Source organism: Tursiops truncatus, chromosome 7 (genome assembly GCF_011762595.2).
Source record: "Tursiops truncatus isolate mTurTru1 chromosome 7, mTurTru1.mat.Y, whole genome shotgun sequence".
Taxonomy (NCBI): Eukaryota; Metazoa; Chordata; class Mammalia; order Artiodactyla; family Delphinidae; genus Tursiops; species Tursiops truncatus.
Genome location: NC_047040.1, coordinates 23,286,844 through 23,311,240, shown reverse-complemented (window position 1 = coordinate 23,311,240; position 24,397 = coordinate 23,286,844). Strand labels below are relative to the sequence as shown.

The following is a 24,397-nucleotide window of genomic DNA, read 5'->3' as shown; positions in this document are numbered from 1 at the left end:
TATCATTTAGCTCATTTGTCAATTTATTCATTCCTTCTCATTCTTCCAATAGTCAATTATTAAGTTCTTTTAATTTTTCAGTACTGAAAATAAAATGACAGGATGCTGTAAGTGTTCATGGTGTGGTAAAGGAGGAAGACACCTAAAATAATACGTTGAAATTGCTAAAACAGTGCATAAAACTGCTTTGAGAGGAAAAAGGAGGAAATGATTAGTAGGGAATTTTAGAAGTAAAGGGAGACTTTGTTAGAAATGATTCTATTTGAGTACAGTCTTACATGATGAGTAGAATTCCTCCAGTTATTTAAAGAAAGCCTTGTAGGCGAGAAGAAATTATTACCGTGTGGTTTAGAAAAATAGTATTTCAGAGTTCAGATCCTTGGTAATTGGCGTTGAGAGCACTGAGTCACGTAGGCTGATTTTCATGTAAAGCACCTCTAACCCCATTGCAACCATCTCCCCAACCATGTGAAGAAGATCCTCTACGAAGCATGATCTTATATCACTTGCAATTCCTTCAATGGTATGGAAGTCTCTTATACTCTATCTTGTGTGACAATTAGGTCTGTACTGGTATTACACTAAATTTTAAGTCTCTGCATTACCTTTTCCCCAACTGTGTCTTGCACAGATGGTGCCTGATACATGGTGGTTTCCTGAGTACGACAGTCTGGCTGTAACTTCATAGGAAGTGCAGAGGATCGGAGTTGGGATACAAAGATCAATGGAATGTTTTTGTGTCCCTGTCAATGGTTACTTTGGTCTAAAAGGAGAAAAATTATCCCAATACATACTACTACTACTACTACTACTACTACTTAGTATGTTATGCAGTCTTATACTTGTCAAAGCACATGGATTAATATAGCAATCATTCTATAGCAAGATTTTCTAAACTTAAATTTGTAAACATTTGTTGATTTCAACTGTTGAACTAACTGGGCAAATTATACTTTCTTAGAAATGCAGAGCTTATATTGGCATCCAAAGATCTATGCAGTTTTAATACCTCTTTACTTACATTTTTATTTAAAAGAGACAAAATTAGTTCCAATGATATCAGTTCTTGCATTGAATTATTTAGTAAGTAAGTAGATTTAACCCATTTGAGTTTTACAGCATTGTATTGGAAAAGGAGGAAAACATAGATGTATATATTTTAGTTTCTAGATTCTTTTTTCTAGAAGAGAGAATAGTCTTTTTTTTTTTTTTGGTACCTGTGTCTTATGTAGGAGAATTTCATAAATTATTTTATTAATTCTAGTGGTTTATGGGAACATCTTAGATTATCTAGGTTTAAAATCATGTTAGCAAAAAAAGTTTTGTATTATTTAATTTTCTTTTCTTATTGCTCAAAACTCCAATGTTAAATAATAATGTTGATATCACTATAAGCTTCCTGATTTTAATTAAAATAATTTTAAAGTTTTGTTTTTAAAGTGATATTTTCTGTTGATTATGGTAAATAATATTTATCATATTTAAGTTATTTTTGCTTATTCATATTTTACAAAGTTCATGTGATGACTGCATCTGTTAACATGAGTATTAATATCAATATTTTCCTGGGTGGTTAATTTTTTTTTGTTTAACTTTTCCTCCTCTTTTATCTGTTATGCTGGAAATTTATAAGGTTCTTTGTTTTGTGTTTTTTTGGTAACATTTGGAGTTCAGTAATTTAGCAAGAATATACCTAATGTTATGATTTTTCTCATTATTTATGCCTCCATTGCTGATCATTTTAATCTAGAGACTTCATTATTTTTGAGCAAGTGAGATTTTCTTTGTTTAGTTATTGCCTCCTATATGCATGCTTCCATTGATTTGCAAATCATATGCTTCCATAGCAGGAGGGTAGCTGAATATAGTGGAATAGACTGTTACAAAGCAGTACAATAAATAAACTACAATGGTTTGGTGATTAATTTTATGTGTCAGTTTGTCTGGGTGAAAGGATGCCCAGATAGCTGGTAAAACATTATTTCTGAATTTTCTGAGGGTGTTTCTGGAAGAGATTATTATTTGAATTGGTAGACTGAGGAAAGAAGATTGCCTTTATCCATGTAGGTGGGCATCATCCAACCCAGTGAGGGCCTGAATAGAACAAAAACATTGGAAGAAGGATGAATTTCATCTCTCTGCTTGACAGGGATATCAATCCTTTCTTGCCTTCAGACATCAATGCTTCTGGTTCTTGGACCTTCAGAATTGGACAGGGACTTACACCATCAGTTCCCCTGGGTCTCAGACTTCCCTTCTGTACTTGAATTCCACCACTGGCTTTCCTCATTCTCCAGCTTGTAGATGACAGATGGTCAGACTCCATGAGCCAATTACATGAGTCAATTCCTATAATAAATCTTCTCTTAAATATATCTTTCTATATTTTATTGGATCTGTCCTCTGGAGAACCCTGACTTAATACAAATGGTATACAATGGTATGAATGAATTCTAACAATATAAACCTGAGCAAATTAAACATAATACAGTTGAAATGAAAGTAAGTTTTTATTAATGATAAAGATGAGGTAAAACTATATGAAAATAAAAGAAAGGGAATGGCAAACACAAGCCTCAGAAGGAGCTTGGGAGAGGGGAGAGAGGGAATAGAATGAGGGAAGACCCATAAATAGATATAAATGATTGGTGAATCCTACTTTCTGCATTGTGTATGGTGGACTCTTAGTTGCTTATTATACTACTCAAAAAGGATGAATTCACAAATACAAAGGGCCATGTATGGACCAGTTATGAAAATGTTACATGCCACGGTCTATGAGTGATCACATTCTGTATACCATGGTGTGGAACAAAGAGTGCTATTTGTTTTTCTAGACTGTTATTTTTCTAGGGACCAGTTCTTTCTTCTCTGTTTTGAGCCCTTCTTAGGAGTAAGCTATTACTTTTCTCCTTTGTTCAGGACTCAAGGCTAGCTGCTGGCATAACATATATTGGGGTGATCCCTAGAGTGGTGAATGGTGCATTTGCTCTGCTCCTTTGGGTCTTTGATTTAGCAACAGGAAGATTTAGAGTTCCTGTTGAGGTCCCAGAAGGAAAACATCTCTGCTCACCAGTCTCCTTGTAGAGCCCTAGACTTAGTTGTGTAGAGAACCTTGTAGCTCTTCTTCCAAGCTCTGAAGGCCAGCCAGACTAGAAACATCAATGAAACATATGGCACTGTTCCCCAACTCTGAGGATCTGTTTCAGCCTAATCTAAACCATCAGTCTTTTCATCCCCAGGCCCCAGGCTCTATCTGCCTGACCAGATATAAGTCATGTCCCAAGGATCTTCATCAGGACCAAAGGAGACTTGAAGGCTCAGCTGCCTCCTGTAATTAATTCCTCCCTTTTGGCCACAGCAGCCTCTTGGCTTATAGAAGGTAGACGTGTTGGACTTGAGAATGAAGGGGAGCCAGGAGATTTAAAAATTGCTATTTACCCAGAAATGTCTAACCTCTGAAATAATTTCTTTAGCTTGGCTACTGTTTTTATTTTCATAGGATTACCAGCTCAGAATTTCAGAAATTTTCTACTTTACCTCTCTATCTATCCATTCACTCATTCATTAATCATTTGTATTCTCCTTCATTTGATAGACTTGAGTATTTTTCAATTTAGACTTTGCAAAATAAAGGAAAGAAAAATCTCCAAGAATAGCAAGTAAAGTTTTAACATTTATAGCTGGCAGAGCAAGTTTCAGAATAATCTAACTTTGTGAATGATTACAAAGGGTGTTAATTAAGTAGCAGATATTTTATCACCTATGTCTGTTTGAAAAAAAGTGTAGCACAGATGTAGAAAGCTTAAGTACATCTATAGTTTGTATAACAAAACTCTATATTCATTGGATTCCATCTGCCACACTAACCTCAAACCACACTTAGTGGCAGCCAATTAACACCTTGATTGAGCTATAGACCACCTGCAGCTTCAGCAATGTAATGAATTCTCACTCTCACATAAAAACTCATTGTAATGTCTAGATTAAAGCAGCATAGTGAAAAGGGGAAAAATTTCACACTTCAGTTTTGGCATGTAACAGGTGCACGCACACACACACAGAGGCATGCACAGTAGTTGTCTCATCTCTGCTTCTCTCTTCATTTCTTCATTCTCTCAGTCATAGGATATTTGGTCAAAGGCCTTGCAGGCTCATAAACACACAAACTGCAATCAGAAAAGAAATTATATCCTATTCCCTCAACTCAAATTTAAAAAATCTCAGGCGAGTACTCAGATTTGCCTAGCTCAGGTCAGATGCTGTTCTGAACAGGACTGAGTACCCTAGTTGATCCAGTTGAGGTTAGTTGCCTAATCCTGTGGCCACAAGAACAAGAGTCCATCATAACCACATGAGAGGAACAGATGAATAAAGTATTTTGGGGGTTGGAAAGAAAATAACCTAAATGAAAATGTAGGACAATTGATGCATGTATGTGTTGTTAGATATACAATATAAATTCCTTATTGTCACGTTTTAAAATAAAATCTGCATTGCTCACTTATAAATTGTAAAGTAAATTTTCCTTTCATACTAGGAACAAAATCACAGACAACTAAGGTACCAGTTAAATTATTTTTAAGCAGAAAAATGATGTTTTGAACAGTGAGTTTCATGACACCTTACCTAATAGCAACTTGCAGAATTGATCAGAGAAGAGTGAGCTAGAAAAATAAGACACTATCACTATTGTGGTTATCCGGATGCAATGTTATAAAGGGAGTAGAGTTAGAGGATGAGGATAGTTTTGTGTTTCTACAGGAAGTTTCACAATGAGGGGGTAGAGACTAGTCTATTCATTCTGCCTCATTGGTTGCAATAGTTATGAATGGATTTTTTTTTCTCAACTCATCATGAAAAATCATGCAGAATTCTGGAAGATGAGAAAAATAAAAGCAGCAAAATAAACTAGGGTAAAATAGATTTGATTTTGCACAGCTCATTTTATTAAGAAGATCATTGCAGAGTTTGTTATTCATCCAATTATTCAGGACTCAACATCAGAGAACATTCTTAATAAAAGGGCCCAAACACTGTCATGACGTTAAGTATGATCATTCCATACCGATCCATCTGTAAAAAGGAAGAAAAGGAAGTTCCTGACTTTTATTATATTCTATTCTCAAGGAGAAGAAAGGCAGTTTTTAATTTATTTCAAGTCTAATAAAAATTAGCTTAAAAATCTTTTACTTACCATGAAATTGTGTTTGGATAAATGTAAAAGACCAATAAATATTCCCTGAAAGGTAATGGAATAAAGAATTTGTAACAGAGGTTTGACTGTGCAATTTGTGGAGCTGATTAATCTCTATTAGTTGGGAAGGGAAGATGGATGTAAACTGAGGGAGAGCAAAGACAAGATGGAACCCATGGGCAGGTGTTGGAACCCATAAGAATGGACTGAACATGTGTTCGTTCTCATTGCCCCCAGCCTTGATGTTATAGATGTCCTGCAAGAGAAGCTGGCACCGTTTGTCTCAGAGCTAAACACACACCTGGCTCAGAAATTGGAGGAGAATCCTAGGGAAGGTGGATCAGTTTTGTGCTTGGGGGCTATTCATGCCAAAGAGATGAGCAGACAGATCGATGATAATGTGTATGAGCTACAAAAGCACCTGGGGCCCTGCCCTGACATACTGAGGGTAACAATTCATATGTCTACTGCTTTACTTCTGTCCTCAAAATCTTATGGGAAAAAATACCTCTTGCAGTCTGTCTTAACTGGAAATATACAGAGAAGGGAATTCTGGGAAACATAGTTCAACCTGGCCCAGTTGACACATTATAAAGTCACTACAGTTTACTGTTTTCAACCTGAAAGCTTAGGTTGAAAACAGTAAACTGTTTTTAGCCATATTTAATCTATAGGTAAACAAAGTCATGCTTTTGTTTAATACGAAAATATAACAATTATCTTGCCTTATAAACAAATATACACTCATTTTTTTCTCACAAGCAGCATGCAAAGTTCCATTTTTAAAAAGTGTCTTTTCTTCTTTTTGCTGATTCACACTCCCCCCTTTGATATCCTATAACTTAAATAGTGAGACATATTTTGTTAACTATTAACACATTGTATGTTACATGATAGGTGAGTGGGAAGCGGATAAAACAGTATTTGTCATATTTGCTTTAAATACATATATATGTATTTAAGCATGCATGCACATACATGACATTCATTTGTATCAAAATAAGGAAAGAAAACTCAACAATTATAGCCTTAATTTCTGCAGTTTGTCATGTGATTGCTCTTGAGAGAATTTAGGAGTTCGGTGTCCCAATTTTATCTAAGTTTGCCAATATGTTCTCATCCTAATTTTCAGGGTCCCATTCCTTTCCAAGTGCCCTAATTTTATCAAAAATGATCATGTGAGTTTGGGAAATCAATTTTCATTGTAATTCAGCCATTGTGATTAGGTTTTGGGTTTGGTTTCAGATCTATCAGACCTGAGGTTACAGGTGATAAGGACTTCTTTTAGGGTAGGCTTGAAAGTTATTAGGCCCCTTATGTGGACTTCAGCTAGGAATGTAAAGCCCTGAAATCATTTCCTTTGATATTTACCAAGTACTGTATCAATTAGATCAGAATCGCTCAAAAGTTGCATGTGCCTGCACATTTGTTACAATTTGTTACAAGGATTTGACCATATGCATTATGGAAGCTGGTTACAACAGCCTGTGTAAGCCTATTGATTTTGCATCTGATGCTGGAGCTTGAAGTGTGTAGGGCAGGCAGTTAGGAAAGAAAAAGAAGAAGGGTATAAAGTGAGAGAGACCAAAGGCAAGCTGAAACCCACACGTGTGAGCTGGAGCCCATGAGGACAGTCTGGAGCATGTGTCAGTTCTCACTCTCCCCAACCCACAGGAGAAACTGGTACTTCCTTCTTGAAGGTAAGCAGAAACGTGTCCCAAGGATTTGAGATGCTGAAGGAAGATCCAGGGGATGGTGGAGAAGTCATAGGCCCAGCTGCTGCCCCATGCCAATCAGTGGAGTCAGCAGATGAATGACAACAGGTATGAGCTACAGAAGCACCTCTTGAGTCTGCCGCAGCCTCCTTCTGAGCATAAGAAATATGGCTGCTGCTTCACCTGTTTGCTCCGAATCACAAGTCAAAATTGTCTCTTGTGGCCCACCCTAATCTGAAACAGAGAGGGAAGGAAATTCCAGAAAATGTAATGTAATTTAAGCAAGTCCACACATTACTAAGCCACCACAAGGTATCTTTAGGCTGTCTCTATATTGTTTGTGTACTGTGTATATAAAATTAATTAATATTTCTACGTTTGGTTTAGAAAATTAATTTTTATCAAGATTAATTTCTTATCAGGTCAAACATGTAGAAATACAAGTAAGTTTTGGGACGAATGCTTGTCATTGGCTGTTTGAAATATTAAACCTATGACTTTAATCACATTTCATCATTGCTCTAAGCTCTTCAGTTGGCATTTGAGTTTCCTTCCTCTTCCCTATTTTATCACACCCTCCCTCTATACACAGATAGTAATTACTTTTGAAGATATAATTCAATTTAGATAATTTGTGGTAATATTTAAATTTTTCATTCTACTTTACACAGACCAATCCTTTTTTATGATTTTAAGCCTTAAGCATAGCCTTGGTGTTTTATGAATTGCTGTTTATTGAGCAAAACATACCTTTAAGAAGAAAATGTACATAGTGGCAAATTCTAAGATTTATCCATCTGTCAAAGTTACACAAAAAAAAAAAGTACAGTAACTTTGTACTCCAAAATAGACCCAATTTCTCAAATTGGCAACCAGTGAATTGTTTTTCTTTCTTTGGAGAAAATAAAAGATAACCCCTTCTAATTTCTGTCATATAAAGTGTATTCTCTATGTTTTCCATTAATTTCCTTGATATATTCTATAAATAAAATATACAGTTCTAATGTAGTTACCACTTCTTTTCCATGCAATAATTAAATGTGTACTTGATATTAAAATATACTAAAGTCTTACTTAAATGAATCTTACATTTTTATAATATTCATTTTAATAGACCTCCTTGATAATTTGAAACGGGATGTGAGAAAAATGAAATTTCTCATTTTGTAAATATAGAAATTAGTATACTTCACAGTAGATAATGGAAGTTTTTTTTCATTTTTTAATTTAAGTACAGTTGATGTACATTATTACCTAAGTTACAGGTGTACAACATGTTGATTCACAATTTTTAAAGGTTATATTTCATTTATTGTTACTATAAAGTACTGGCTATATTCCCTGTGTTGTATGATATATTCTTGTAGCTTATTTATTTTGTATGTAATAGTTCTTACTTTTTTAATCCCCTACCGCCATCTTGCCCCTCCCCCTTCCCTCTCCCCACTTACCACTAGTTTGTTCTCTATCTGTGAGTCTGTTTCTTTTTTTGTTATAGATACTAGTTTGTTTACGTTTTTAGATTCCACATATAAGTGATAATGTACATTATTTGTCTGTTGCTGTCTGACTTATTTTGCTTAGCACAAGTCCATCCACGTTATTGCAAATGGCAAATTTTCATTCTTTTTTTATGGCTGAGTAGTATTTCATGTATATAGATAGATATCTATATCTATATCATCTATCTATCTATATCTATATATTTAGATATATATCTTCTATATCCGTTTTTCTGTTAATGTACACTTAGGTTGTTTCCATGTCTTGGCAATTGTAAATAATGCTGCTGTGAACACTAGGATGCATGTATCTTTTTGAATTAGTGTTTTTGTTTTTTTTGGATATATACTTAAGAACGGAATTGCTGGGTCATATGGTAGTTCTATTTTTAGTTTTTTGAGAAACCTCTATACTGTTTTACACAGGGGCTGCACCAATTTACATTCCTACCAAAAGTGTACAAGGAGGGTTTCCTTTTCTCCACGTCCTTGCCAACATTTGTTATTTGTGTTCCTTTTGGTGATAACTGATAATGGCAGATTTGTAGTTAAATTAGAAAGTCTGCTTCATATTCTATGCATATCTGTGATAATCAATATTAAGTCAACAACTTGAGTAATATAAACCTCCAAAATTGATTTAATCCATATATTCACTTATTCAGATATCACTAGCCTGAATCTTAAATTATGCAGAACCTAACAAAAACTCAGTATGTCAATATAAAGGACTCTGAATGTCTAAATAACATATTTCAAAACCCACTGAATAATAAAACCCATTGAATCATTCTCAAGAGAATCACTCAAATAACCTGCAAATCTAATGGACACTTACATGTCTGTTTTTCTAATGTGAGCAAATTAGAAGTTACAATGTAAAGACAGAGGAGGCTTTAAAAACAAATCTTCTTATAAGTGGCACCACTATATTTATTATATTATATTTGATGAAGGGCAAAAAAAAAGAGTAACAAAATCATTGAAAATAAGAACTTTAACAGTTATGGGTAATTTAGTTTAAACAGAAAATAAACAAGGACGCAGGGAATGAAAGTGAGGAGCATAGTAGACTAAAATATTTAATGGTCATAGTGTCATTACAAAACATAGAGTCATTACAAAACACACAATGAACATGAAATTCTGATTTAAAAAACCTTGAATGACAGATGAATGGATAAATAAGACAGATAATACATATACAATGAAATATTACTCAGCCATTAAAAAGAATGAAATAATGCCATTTACAGCAACATGGATGGACCTGGAGATTATCATCCTACGTGAAGTAAGTCAGACAGAGAAAGGCAAATATCATATGATATTGCTTATATATGGAATGTAAAAAAAAAATGATACAAATGAACTTACTTACAAAGCAGAAATAGACCCACAGACATGGAAAGCAAACTTATGGTTACCAGGAGGGAAGGGGCAGGGGGAGGGATAGATTAGGAGTTTGGGATTGACATGTACAAACTGTTTTATAATAATTTTAATATGCTAAATAGGTGAAAAGCTACATAAATTTACCATAGAACTAGAGCTTTAAAACATCAAATGGAAATACTATAACTAAAAATAATAATAACTGAAATTAAAAATTCAATAGATTAGTTTGAGAGAAAATTGGATGAAGCAAAAGGAAAGCTAAATGAACTGGGACAGAGGTCAACAGAAAAAATTCAGACTAAAGCACAATGATTAAAAATGATAGATAGTACCCCTTTCTAAATAAGAGAATATAAGACATCTAGGGCATATGTGGAAGGTCTAACATATGTGCAATTGGAGCTCCCAAGAAGAGAAGAAATAAAAAATGAGGCAGAAACAGGACTTGAAGATTCCAACACCAGAGAGTCCAAAACTGGCAAAATACATTTAACATAACAATATATAATAAAGACAGTAATGTTATATAACATCATACAATAAAGGTTATATGTAGCATACAGTATGAATGTAATATATAATGTACATTACATGTTATATGTGTGTATATATGTATATATATGTACACACATATCTATATCTATTGCTGTCACACACAAATATATATATATATATGTACGTATATGTATGTATTCCTGTCAGCATAATGCAGACACATGTTCCTGATGTCATCTATAACTATATAAAATGTATTGTTGTTGAAAGGATGAGATAAGATCTGAGTTCATAATCCAGATCCATGATTTCCCAGATGTATTATTTTACTTCATTTATTTATATTCTCTAGTCCTAAACATTTTAGTATTTTAAGGAATACCTTGTCTAATGTAATACAATGTAATGTAATATAATATATAATGATCCCAAAGTTTGGTTGATACACAGAAAATAATAAATATAATAATGAGCACAGAAATAATACTATTGCTTGAAACTGTTCAGGTTGGATATCAGAGGCAAGAAGAAAAATAAAATGGTTTATCTTGAAACCTTGGTCTCTAGCTCTAGAATATATATACCTAAAACCAAAACAAACATTAGCTGCTCAGACTGCAATATCTGCATTCATAGTACTCCACAATTGTACCTAGTAATGCTGGGTGCAAACTAGCTTCACGTGTGTGTAACTCAGTGCTATGCTGGCGTGGTATGGGATGCTGTTGGGATTTAGGACAGCGGCTACACTTTCAGGGTCAGTAACTTAAAGTGGGGCTTTGGGATGATGGTAACATTCTGTTTCCTTGATCCAGACCTGGGGCTGGCACATCAGTCTTTTCAATTTTGGAATGAGTCTTACCTCAAAATCAATTTCTTATTGACTCCCCTTTGTTGACTAAATCCCATCAGCCGCTTCAGGAAAGTATACATTAAATTAACATTTAAGTGCACCTAATATTTACAAATGTGAAATAAGTGGAAAGAACTTTGATCTGAGCCAAGTTCCAATTTCACAAATGAAAAAGAAATTGATTTAGTTAATGTTAGTTTTATGTTAATAAATACAAAAACCACTAGTTTGAGGCTCTTCTGGAATCTCCTGGGCATCTCTGTAAACTATTTCTGGTAGTTTTTGAAATGAAATGTGGTTATGAGGCAGTATTTTGGTCTGTGTAATCCTTTATTTCTATTTGCTAGTCATCTTCATTCCAGATAAAATATCTTGGATGATTGTAAACTTTCTTTTCCATCCTAATATGCTACCGTAGACTAAAGTGAATATATTTAGGAAAATACCCTTCTTTTAAAAGCATGTCCTGCTATTATTTTATGAAAATATTAATCGTTTTGGTCTATGCCATTTTTATTATGACTAGAATCACTTATTGGACAGATTTGCACAGTACTGTACCCCTATGATTGTGGGTCAGGCTTTGCAGTGTGTTTGTGTTCACCCGTGTTCATATATGACATTTTGATTTTGTTTGCCCAGAGGGCAAAGAAAGATCTGTGGCTTTACTCACTAACAGGAGAGCCTATGTGAATTACCCACAGGAGCTGGTTTGGTTACAGTTCATTTACAACTAAGTAATACATTCTTTTTTTAACAATATAAATGTTCTATGATTTGAAGAATCTCAATACATTATATGATTCAAAATTGACAGTTTAATTTCAGGAATTTGTATATTTTTTTTTTAACATCTTTATTGGGGTATAATTGCTTTACAATGGTTGTTAGTTTCTGCTTTATAACAAAGTGAATCAGTCATACATAAACATATGTTCCCATATGTCTTCCCTGTTGCGTCTCCCTCCCTCCCACCCTCCCTATCCCACCCCTCCAGGCTGTCACAAAGCACCGAGCCAATATCCCTGTGCCATGTGGCTGCTTCCCACTAGCTATCTACCTTACTACGTTTGTTAGTGTGTATATGCCCATGACTCTTAGGAATTTGTATTTTAAATGTTATGTGTTAGACTCTATGACATAAATCACAGCAAGATCCTTTTTGACCCACCTCCTAGAGAAATGGAAATAAAACCAAAAATAAACAAATGGGACCTAATGAAACTTCAAAGCTTTTACACAGCAAAGGAAACCATAAACAAGACCAAAAGACAACCCTCAGAATGGGAGAAAATATTTGCAAATGAAGCAACTGACAAAGGATTAATCTCCAAAATTTACAAGCAGCTCATGCAGCTCAATATTAAAAATATAAACAACCCAATCCAAAAATGGGCAGAAGACCTAAATAGACATTTCTCCAAAGAAGATATACAGATTGCCAACAAACACGTGAAAGAATGCTCAACATCATTAATCATTAGAGAAATGCAAATCAAAACTACAATGAGATATCATCTCACACCAGTCAGAATGGCAATCATCAAAAAATCTACAAACAATACAATGCAATAAATGCTGAAGAGTGTGTGGAGAAAAGGGAACCCTCTTGCACTGTTGGTGGGAATGTAAATTGATACAGCCACTATGGAGAACAGTATGGAGGTTCTTTAAAAAACTAAAAATAGAACTACCATATGAACCAGCAATCCCACTACTGGGCATATACCCTGAGAAAATCATAATTCAAAAAGAGTCATGTACCAAAATGTTCTTTGCAGCTCTATTTACTATAGCCAGAACATGGAAGCAACCTAAGTGTCCATCAACAGATGAATGGATAAAGAAGATGTGGCACATATATACAATGGAATATTACTCCGCCATAAAAAGAAACGAAATTGAGTTATTTGTAGTGAGGTGGATGGACCTAGAGACTGTCATACAGAGTGAAGTAAGTCAGAGAGAGAAAAACAAATACCGTACGCTAACACATATATATGGAATCTAAAAAACAACCAAAAAAAAAAATAGTCATGAAGAACCTAGGAGCAAGACGGGAATAAAGACGCAGACTTACTAGAGAATGGACTTGAGGATACGGGGAGGGAGAAGGGTAAGCTGGGACAAAGTGAGAGAGTGGCATGGACATATATACACTACCAAATGTAAAACAGATAGCTAGTGGGAAGCAGCCGAATAGCACAGGGAGATCAGCTCAGTGCTTTGTGAACACCTAGAGGGGTGGGATAGGGAGGGTGGGAGGGAGCGAGATGCAAGAGGGAAGAGATATGGGGATATATGTATATGTATAACTGACTCACTTTGTTATAAAGCAGAAACTAACACACATTGTAAAGCAATTATACTCCAATAAAGATGTTAAAAAAAATGTTATGTGTTAGAAAGAAGTTTGAATAGTCCTTGGAAAATCTCTGAATTCTCAAAAAGTGTTCCATATAAAACAGAATAAGTAGCAGATGCTGTTTTAAATTAAATTTAAATAAGACCTTTCCCATACCTGTCTGGACTGTTTCCCACAGATCTTGACATCACTGGAGTGAAAATATTCTCCAACTCCTTCTTCATCATTTCATTGAAATTCCCTAGTACTTGACAGGATAAAATTCTTTCTTTTTGTTTCTTTAAATATTTTGATGACCTACGAAGTTTCTTTTATTTTTACCAAGGCTGAAACAGAGTTTTTTAGGTTTTCCATTTTTATATCATGTTTTCTCCATAGTAATACATTGACTCTATAAAGTGATAAGTACAGATACACTACTGAGTATATTATGTAACTAGTTGTATTTGTAAATATACACAAATATGTATTTTTAAAACAACATTTTAAAATCCTAACAATATTGAGGGTTTTTTTTAAAATTGTGAACTCTAGAATCATAGGTCAAAGATTCAAATATCAATTTAGCCTCTTATGAGTGGTAGACTTGATCAAGTTACTTAATTTCCCTCTTACTTAGTTCCCTTGTCTATAAGGCGGAGGATACAGTAATATTCACTTTATAGGGGGTTAAATGAGGTAACATATTTAAAATTTTAACACAGTGTCTGACACATAATAAGTGCTCATTGAAGATTAACTATATTGTTAATTTGCAGTGTTTTACAGTGATATTGCATATTTGACTATGTTATGTGACAGCTTTCAAAAATATATTTTCAGTAAACAGATATCACAATAGTCATGATAAGTTGAAGTAAAATAATAAATGTTGATCTCTTTATTTTTATAATTTTATGCAAGCTTGGTTGCTTTTACCAACTTTCAAAATCCTTTCAGCAGCATGTGCCTATAGAGTTATTACTTTCAGCATCTTGAAATCTCTTCCTCGGAAAAATCTTTACAGAAAGAAAGGCAATGATCATAGAAAATTTGCAATCCCAAATCTCTTAAAACCAAAGTTCCCCTTGCTAATGGTTTCCTATCATGATCTAATCTCTGTAAAGAGAGAAAAGATACAGACTTGTATTCATACTAGCTTCTCTATAAATATTTTAGAAGGAGAAAGAAGCAGAGGAAGGGTTGGTAGAGGTTTCAGTATTCTATTAATAAAGATCAAGAATGAGTCCTTTCACCCAATTTCTCCTATAATTTTTTTAGAAAAGAAAAAATGATAATACCTCGTGAATTAGCTACTCAAAATGCATTCACAATTTTTCCTCCTTTGTCTTTCATTACTTTACGGTGTGAAAAGCTTAAACTATTGATTTCCCAGGGTTTCTTATATCCCAGGGTTACTCCTGCAACACAATTTTGGGCATGAGGAGGGATTTTCTTCCTGTTTAAAAAGGCTTCAATTCATCAGGAGAAACTCTTTTGCCCTTCATCCCTCTCTTGGTGTAAAATCTTACAAGCCTGCTTCCCCAGTCTCAACTTGAGCCCTCTTGTCTCTCCGGACCACAGGGTACTGCTTTCACTTGCTTAAGACACACCCTGTGGGCAGAACATCCTCCTTAGTAATCCCCTCCTTTTAGTATCAGTTTGTTACTTTCTTCCTTATGAAACAGCACCCCGCCTTCTTCCCCAACTCCTCCAGTATAGATCAGGCTCCTTTTTTCATATATTTCTATGTAGTCTTCATCGTACTTTTATGTATGTAATGGAATACCTGGCTACAAGCCACAAGGAGCAGGACCATCAGTCTTGTTTATCCCTGTGCCGTAAAGAGCCAACATCTAATGAGCCAAGCACTATGGGGTAAGCACTGTTCTAACCACTGTACATGTACTAACTTATGCTATGCTCATTGCAACATCCTGTTTTACAGGTAGGCAACTGAGGTAGAGAAAGGTTAGATAGTGGGTGGGTGGCAGAGTCTGAGTCAGATGCAAGTAGTTTTCTCCCGAGCCTCTGTGCTTGACCACTGTGATCCACTCCCTTTCTAGAAATGTGCTGAAGAGTGGAGCTAGGATATTTTATGTGAAAAAGAACACTAACAGCTACTCTGTTGTGTAATTAGAGCAAGTTTTAACTGATGTTTAAAACTTTTTCTGCACTATATTCATGCACTTTTCAATATAACTCGTCTGAATACATACTGATTTTATAATTTTCTTTTGCTACATCTCTTTGTTATGTTTGAAAGCAGTTGTTCTCAAGTATTAAGGTACTTGATGATGAGAAAGGCTACAAAAACCTTTAAAAAGTATATATTCTCCAGGCTGTCTCCCAGGTATTCTGATTCAGCAGTATTCAGGTGAGGGTCCAGTAAGCTTAAAGAAAATTCAACGGACTAACCGATAAAGTGGGTTCACTGATAAACATTTATATAAGAAGTACTGCATTAATGAATATGCTAAATGTAAACATATTTGTATTAATAATAATAATAATAATTCTATAATTATAAAGTTAGGATATTCACATTATAAAATTTTTAAAATATAGAACCCTTTCTTAAAACATCCCAATGGCCAGAGTTATTATCTTTATTTTTAGATTTCTTCTGGATGATACAACTATAAATGGTACCATAAGTACTAAAAACCAAAGTGAACTAATTAAGCCTCCTAGGAATTGATTTTTGATTCACAAAGCAACCTGCTGGGCTTTTTAAATACAGTTCAGCGCAATAAACAATGCCATTTCAAAATGAGACAGATGGATTTTTTTCCTATTCCAATAACAGCATATTACAGTTGGCTTTTTATCCATTACACTTATTTTATTGATGTGCTCTTGATTATATTTAACTATATGAATAAGAAATAAATTAAACAAAACTAATTGTTTCTTGCTATTTATTTATGTGTTTGTGTTTTGCATTCATGCATGTACATAGGCATGTATGCATGCATGTAGGTCTGCATATATGTACTTATATATGTGTGTATGTAATTAGGTGGTCTTAGGTTCATAATGGTGTTTGGTCTCTGGTTGGTGTTTCACCGTGTGTCTATATAATATTAAACACCTATAAACACCTATATGATGGGCATATAGGTTACCTAGTTATGAAAATAAAAATTGGAAAATCTTTGTGGAATGCCTTGATAGACCTTAAATCAAAGTGTTTATAGGTGTTAATAAATATTTCTCTTGGTTCTCAGTGAAATCATAGATTGTTTTCTCACTGAATAGAATTTTTTTCAGATTGGATAAAAACAAAATAAATATATATATTCTAATAATTATTGTGATATATCTTAATTAAGATTTACATTAAATTGGATAATCAAATTGACTAAATATTTGTCTGTCTCTAGCATGAATATAATTCTAGAAATAAATTAATTGGATTTCCCTATGATACCTCAATTTATTCTCAGTTTTAAATAGATTGATTAATATTTAATGTGCCCTAATATGTGAAAATAGGATATTCTAATTTCTTTTGAGTTAAAAACAATGGATTCTGAAAACCTAATGCCTAGTGTAGGCTTAAGGTTCTACTGCCACTTTAACCCAAAAATATTCTTCATAACTCAATTTTGTCTTATGTTTAAAAGGTCATTTTAGAAAGCAATGACATTTTAATGACAGTGTAATTATTTTTCTCTGAAGGCTAATGCTAATTAATTAAAATCTTCAAAATATTGTAGTTTGTGGGAAAATTTGTATTATTTTTGTTCAGTCATCAATGAATAAAATATAGATAATAATTCCTGAATTAATCCACATTGTAATTACCCAAGAGAATTTGGTTTCCGTATGAAGATGTGTACCATCCTTCCTCCTCCTCCTCAAAGATGGTGCTATTGCTATACCAATATAATGGCTATGGTTATCTATTATTCTGGGTTATTTTCCTAGGATTTATAATAAATACATAACGCGTATGTCTTTGCATATATATTATATATAAAATTATTTTCCCTAGAAGCTGTCTCAATCTATAATATGCAATAACAATAAACTTTATTCAAAACCTTCTCAAGGAGAAACATTACTCTAGGTGCTTAGGTTCAATGGTGCTCAAATCAAATTACCTTTTCACTCGTCCACTTTACAGAATTGTGGGGTGGGCAGGAAGATAGACACCAATCATTACAAGATTAAATATAGACCTGAGATGTGAAGTATGAATAGCAGTTAACAAGTTGTAGGAATTGTGAGGGGGAGATTAAGATCTCCCCAGACAAAAGAATTAGCCTACAAAAGACCTGAAAATCATGCGGAGAATGAGCCTTGAGCATTCTAGGAATTGAAAAAAAGACAGTATGGACTTTTTCAAGAAGCCAAATACCAAGTGGGAAAGGGATGAGAGATGAAATTGGAGTGTTTGACAGAGGCCACGCTATGCAGTTTCAAATACTATGTTAAGGATTTTGGTTACTATCTCAAGAGCGGAAAAAAAAAAAAAAAAAAGCTAGTTAGCAGTACAATTAAAATCTATGTACTATCTAATAGGAATATGATGATGGCAGATATGCTTACCCATATAACAAGTTCTAAATAAGGAGGCATCATTTGAAGTTTGAAGACAACACTTAGGGCTACCTAATTAATAATTTATATGTTCTTTTCATGGCACTCAGTCATATTCCTTTTCTTAAGGATCTTTTAGTTTCATTGGATAAGCAATATACAAATAAATGTTATTTAACAATAGTGAACAAATAAGAAATATTAAAAATTAGCATCAAATAAGTGTAACAGATTATGAGTTGTTGAATGCTCTAAAGAGGATTTGGAAATGAAATAATAGAATTGAGTATTCCAAGAAGTTGTACAACCTATACTACAGATGGCTTCAAGATGACAGGATGATTCTGAGAAGGTGGTAGAGTAGAAAGTACCTGGAATCTGTGTCCCTATCTAGACAACAATTACACTGATAGAAACTGTATGATGTAACTATGCGTCTATTGAAGGCTTGCAACTTCCAGGGCAAGGCTTAGAAGATAACTTGCAGTTAATTTTAGCCAATTTTAGATCTTAACATAGTAGCAGCTACCTATCCTCCACTCCCCAGCCCCATGGCAGACAGTTGTGCATAAATTATTTCTATATGGAAAAAAATAAAGAACTTTTATAGTGTGTTCTTAATCCCTCCTGTACACTATGACTATGTTCCTGTAATTTTTTTCAAGTATGGTTGTGAGTTTTTATGCAGTCTCAGTTTAGATGTGTAAGAATGTACAAAAATTTTGTTAATATGATAGCATTCAACAATCCATGCTTTTCAAGTAATTTAAATAGTAAGTGAAATTTAAAGATATAACCAAATAATGTAAATTAAACTGATGCATTTTATATATAAAATTAGCCAATATGTTTAAAAAATGAGATCGGGGCTTTTTTTCATTTTAAACCTCATGCTTAGGTATATTGTGATTGCTAAAAATTTTATGGAAAGCAATTCGATAATGTATCTACCAAGGATCCTAAAAACATCTATCCTATTTGTCCTAATAATTACATTCTGACAGTCTTCCACAAGAAACATTAAAACATTCTGACAATTTATTAGTGAATATACATTGTGAATTATTTGTATTTCTTAAATAATATTTAACAAACCAAGTGTCTAAAAACAGAGTTGGTTAAGAAAATTAGGGTTCATATATTCAATAATATTATTTGATCCCTAAAAGTAGTATGTACAAAGACTTAAATGGTATAAGAAAAGGTTCACGATGTTATGTTAGTGGAAGAAAGTAGGAAATTAAAAACTCTATGGTATGCATAGTGTATCAGTTTTCTATTATCACTGTAACAAGTTTCCTCAAACTTAATAGCTTAAAACAACACATGTTTATTATCTTACATTTATGAAAGTCAGATGCCTAAAATCAATCTCAGTGGGTTGATGAAATCAAGGTGTTGGTAGGGCTGGTTCCCTCTGCAGGCTCTAGAGAAGAATCTGTTTCCTTGCCTTTACAGTTTTTAGAGGCTGTCCTCATTCCTTGACTCATAGCCGTTCATCACAATGCATTTTATCCCTCTGCTTCTGTTGTCAAATCCTCCATCACTGACCCTTCAGCCTCCTTTTTATAGGACCCTTGTGATTACACTGTGGTGGATTATTATCCAGATAATCCAGGATTATCACATCTCAAGATTCTTAATCACATCTGCAAGTTGCTTGTGCCTTGTAAGGTAACGTGTTTACAGGTTCTGGGACTTAGGATGTGGACGTCTTTGGGAGGACATAATTCTGCCCACCACACATAGAGTGACCATATTTATCATTTAAAACAGGATACTGTTGAGTGTAAAAGACGACACTATTAATAATTATTTCAGGATAGCAGAGGTAAACAGGAGCTGTTCTTGAAAAACCTAGATGAGTGGTCATCTAGTATACCACCAGATTGATGAGAAATGACAAACTGTTTGAGTTCATTCAGATTTACATTTTTGAAAGGGGTCTGTTTTTGTTATCTTAGGAAAGTTTGATTTTTTTTCTCCTCTTCTTTATAGTTCTGGGATATTACTGTTATGTATCTAGATGTGGAACTTTTTATTCATTATATTCAAGGATTCTTGGTCTTTAATCTCAAGATAAATTCTTTTCTTAGATACAGGAAACTTTCCTTTTATTATTACTCTGATTTTTTCCCCTCTAATATTTTTTTCTCTTCCATCTTTGTGAAACTCTCTCTCTATGTATTGAACCTTCGGAGTAGGTTCTCCATGTCTTTTACATTCTCTCATGTTTTCTATCTCTATCTTTTTGAAATTTTGAGGTTTATTCCATTTTATCTTCCTATTTACTTTGGCTAACGTGGCTGCCATCTGGATCTGTGTGATTTTGAAACATCTCACATGTTTTGCACAGTATTTCCTCTGCTCTGAGTTCTCTTTCAGTATATCATTCCACATTTCAACTTCCTAAAATTTATAAAAATTTCTGATTCCCTGATGGTACTCTTTTCTATTCTCATTGCTAATAAGTATTAATTAATTTTTAACTTTTCTACTGTAATTTAAAGGGAATTTGAGGAGCTTATTTGACATTTCTATTAACTTTCTAACTTGAAGGTAATCTATGGCTGCATTTTATTTCACTGTATGAAGAAGTTATGATTCAATTTACCATTACACTTATTATAAATTGTTTGAACTTTCTTAGCTGTTATGATGCAAATATATATATATATATATATTTGCCCATCATGGAATACTTCATTACACACACACACACACACACACACACACACACACACACACACACACAAATGCTGAGGCATATCTGTGATTATGCACTTATATTAAATGTCAAGAATACATCAACTTTAAGCCTTTCTTTTCCACAGGAAAGGTTGTACATTTTAAATTTCTATTAACTTGCTATGAAAATGCCTATACAGTTGATTCTCATTAGCCACGGCAGTTAAGTTCTATAAACTTAGGGGAAGTACAGAGTTATGTTCCTGAGGGCCTTCGGTCACAATATTTTCATGAACCAATCAACACATACCTTGTTTTATGTGTTTCTGCTTAAAGATATCTTAATTAATATGTAGGGTTGATTCAGTAACATTGAACTCACCATTGACAGCACTGTAACTCATGCCTGAACAAAGATCATCTAACATATTTTTTTGTAAGGTACATCACAGCCTTTTTGCACTTAGGAACACTAATCAGCACTTTATTACTATGCCTGGGGGCTGAAATCAAACCATTTAAAACAGAGAAATCAACAACAAAAAACAAAACAATGTACAAGTATAGCCCTAAAAAGACCATGAAAAGAACATGTGTTTACAGTATTAGAACTGAAATAAGGGAGAGCATTACCCTGGACTTCAGCTGGGACCATGTAGGTTTGGCAACTCAAAACTTTAGCTGCTTTGAAAATGTCCATGAATAACCATGAAAGCACTGAGAATATTAATTTGGAGGTGACAAAAAACTTTTAGTGAGTAGGCAAATTCACAAATACAGAATCCCTAATAATATAGACTGTGTTTTCTTTCTACATATTCCATGAGACAAATTAATTTGACAAAACAAAAATGAATCCCCAAATACCTAGTTGTTTTTCAGGAAATAGACTACTTTCTGGGAGATCTCAAATTTCCTGTGGCTCTATTCACCAATCATTGAATTTCCGTTTCTTGGTCAATCATATAAAATCTGGAGTTAATACAATACTATTTTGGGATCTCCCATTTGTAATAAAAGTACTGTGTAATAATTTCTTCCCAATAAGTATAGTTATATACAAAACAACAATTTCTGCCTCTTGTATCAGTAATAATAATTGTTACTATTTGATGAGTGCTTTCTAAATTTTCTCATATGTATATAAGAGGAGAAAATTGATTCCATTTTACAAATGTAGAAACTAAGGAATAGATACAGTAAATAACATATCCAAGTTCACCCCTTGGTAAATAATGAAGCAGAACTCTAATCCAAGTAGTTTGATTCCACGATGCACCTTTCTTAAATTATCACTTTCTTAAAGTATCACTGCTATCTCTCCACTATAGAGCCAATTGAACTATTACTTTTTTTTTTTTTTTTTTTTCGGTACGTGGACCTCTCACTGTTGTGGCCTCTCCCGTTGCGGAGCACAGGCTCCAGACACGCGGGCTCAGCGGCCATGGCTCATGGGCCCAGCCACTCCGCGGCATGTGGGATCTTCCCAGACCGGGGCACGAACTCATGTCCCCTGAATCGGCAGGCGGACTCTCAACCACTGCGCCACCAGGGAAGCCCGAACTATTACTTTTTAAAATGTCTGTTTTCTGCCTTTATTTTCAGAGGAAAACATTCTTTTTTAAGTTTTCAGGTTTCTTCGTTTTCTTGCTGAACATCTTAAAACATATATGAAAGAACTAAACATCTGTCTCATCTTTCCATTAGGACATCTATTTGGTTTTTCTGTTTACTACTTGTTTTTCTAGTAAAGGTAATCTGGGTTAGGGAAGAAAAGGGAATGAAAGCAATATCTATTAAAATTTTATTTTGCAATAGATAACTGGGGTAAGGGCTTTATGAAATTATTTAATCCTCATGATAAATTTGTGACATTGTTATTATGATTCAATTTATGAAATAGGAAACTGAGGTTTTGGGAACTGTTATAAAATACCTCACTTCACTCAGATAATAAGTGAGGGGAGGCGGCTAGAGGCAGGACTGCACATGAGCCAAGGCTCCAAGCCTTTTGAACATACTTTTGTCCAACCTGATTTCACTTACAAAATAATTCAAAAACAACATTATTAAGAATTTCAAGATGGCAACCATAGATCGTTAACCCCAAGTACAGGACTCTTCTGAGTATGGGACCCTGTGTGAGTTTGCTATTTGGATGCTCATGAAGCTAGCCCTGAGTAATAAGTCTACTCTTTTGACTTCTCCTATCTGTGGAAAGTCTTTTGTCTTTAGGGAAGGATACACTACTGAAGGTGCAATGTATCTTTCTACTTCCATTTTTAAAATCATCTACCACAGGACTGGCACAGTATCCTGCTTTCTAGTTTCCATCAATCATCTGATGGGACAGGGTGTTATTTCTGAGTGGAAATAGTGAGGAGCTCAGCAGTGTGGCCTTTATGGCCTCTGATTGAGGACATCCCTAAGACCTTTAAAGTTGCTTCTCTAAGAATGGGTCCTGTAAATATTCTATAACAAGACTTACCTGTCAATAAACAAGGTGTATGTAGATAACAAGATGCATGTAGATAACAAGATGTATGTAGATGCAGACCTAAATGTATTAGCATTTATTTATTTATTCCTTCATCCTTCAAATATTCTTAAGTACTATATTAGGTGCTAGATATGTAATTGTTTAAAAAAGACAATTCTATATCATATTAATACTGAAAAATATGATTGAAACAAGTATACAAGTACATGTATACTGTAATTACACATTGCTATGAAAGAAAAATAAAACAGTGTTTCATGTAATGAAAAAGTGGAATGATGACTTGCATTTGGTTAGTGTTGGGGCTTGCTGAGAAAATACTGTTTTAGTTTAAAAGGATGAGAAGGCTCTAGTTGCAGAAAGAGTTAGGAAAAGAAGTATTCCAGGTACAAAAAACAGAATGTTTAAGTTCTAGGTAAAAAGGAACTCAAGTTTGTTTAAGAAATTAAAAGAAAGAAAACCAAGGTTAGATGGAACATCATGAACAATGGGGAAAATGGTGAGAAACCATTTTGGAAAGTAGAGAAGGGTCAGAACAGCTGGTCCATGTTATGGAAATTGGATTCATTCGAAGTTCAATAGAAAGGCACCAAAGGGTTTTAAGCGTGAGTGTTGCATTGTTTGATTTTTATTTTATGATTCTTCTGGCTGCTTTGTGAAGAGTAGATAAGAAGGAGCAAAAGGGGAAGCAGGACGCTGTCCTAGCTTGACTAAGTAAGGGTAGTGAGAGGCGGATGGCAGGATTTGTTGTAGAAAATGGAACTGATAGGATTTAGTGATGTACAGCTTTGGTGTCTGAGGGTGGGGCTTTCTAAGATGAACTTGATAGGTGCCATTTACTGAAATCATGATGACTCTGTAAAGGACAGCTTCGGGGAAGGATGCAGAGGTGGTCAGGGCTCGAGCTGGGGCAAGTGCAGTGTGAAATTTCTGTTGCCTGCTAGTTAACTAGTGTTAGCTCTACTCTTCTACTTTTTGAAATCCTTCGCATCCTGCAAGGCTCAGTGGTAGTGTTAGAATCTCCAAGGTGCTTCCCTGACTACTGCCCCCACCCCAATCCTACCCCCAGCTCCCCCAGTGCAGACTGTACTTTTCCTTCTCCTGAGCACTCATGTGCATTCTTTTACCCCAACTGAGTCATTATTTTATTGTGCCTT

At 34.3% G+C, this 24,397-nt stretch overlaps 1 protein-coding gene across 1 annotated transcript in view; it reads left to right on the top strand.

Moving 5' to 3' along the window:
- SPAG16 (sperm associated antigen 16) overlaps positions 1–24,397 on the top strand; it is an 869,771-nt gene that overhangs the window by 241,881 nt on the left and 603,493 nt on the right. The window lies entirely within an intron of this gene.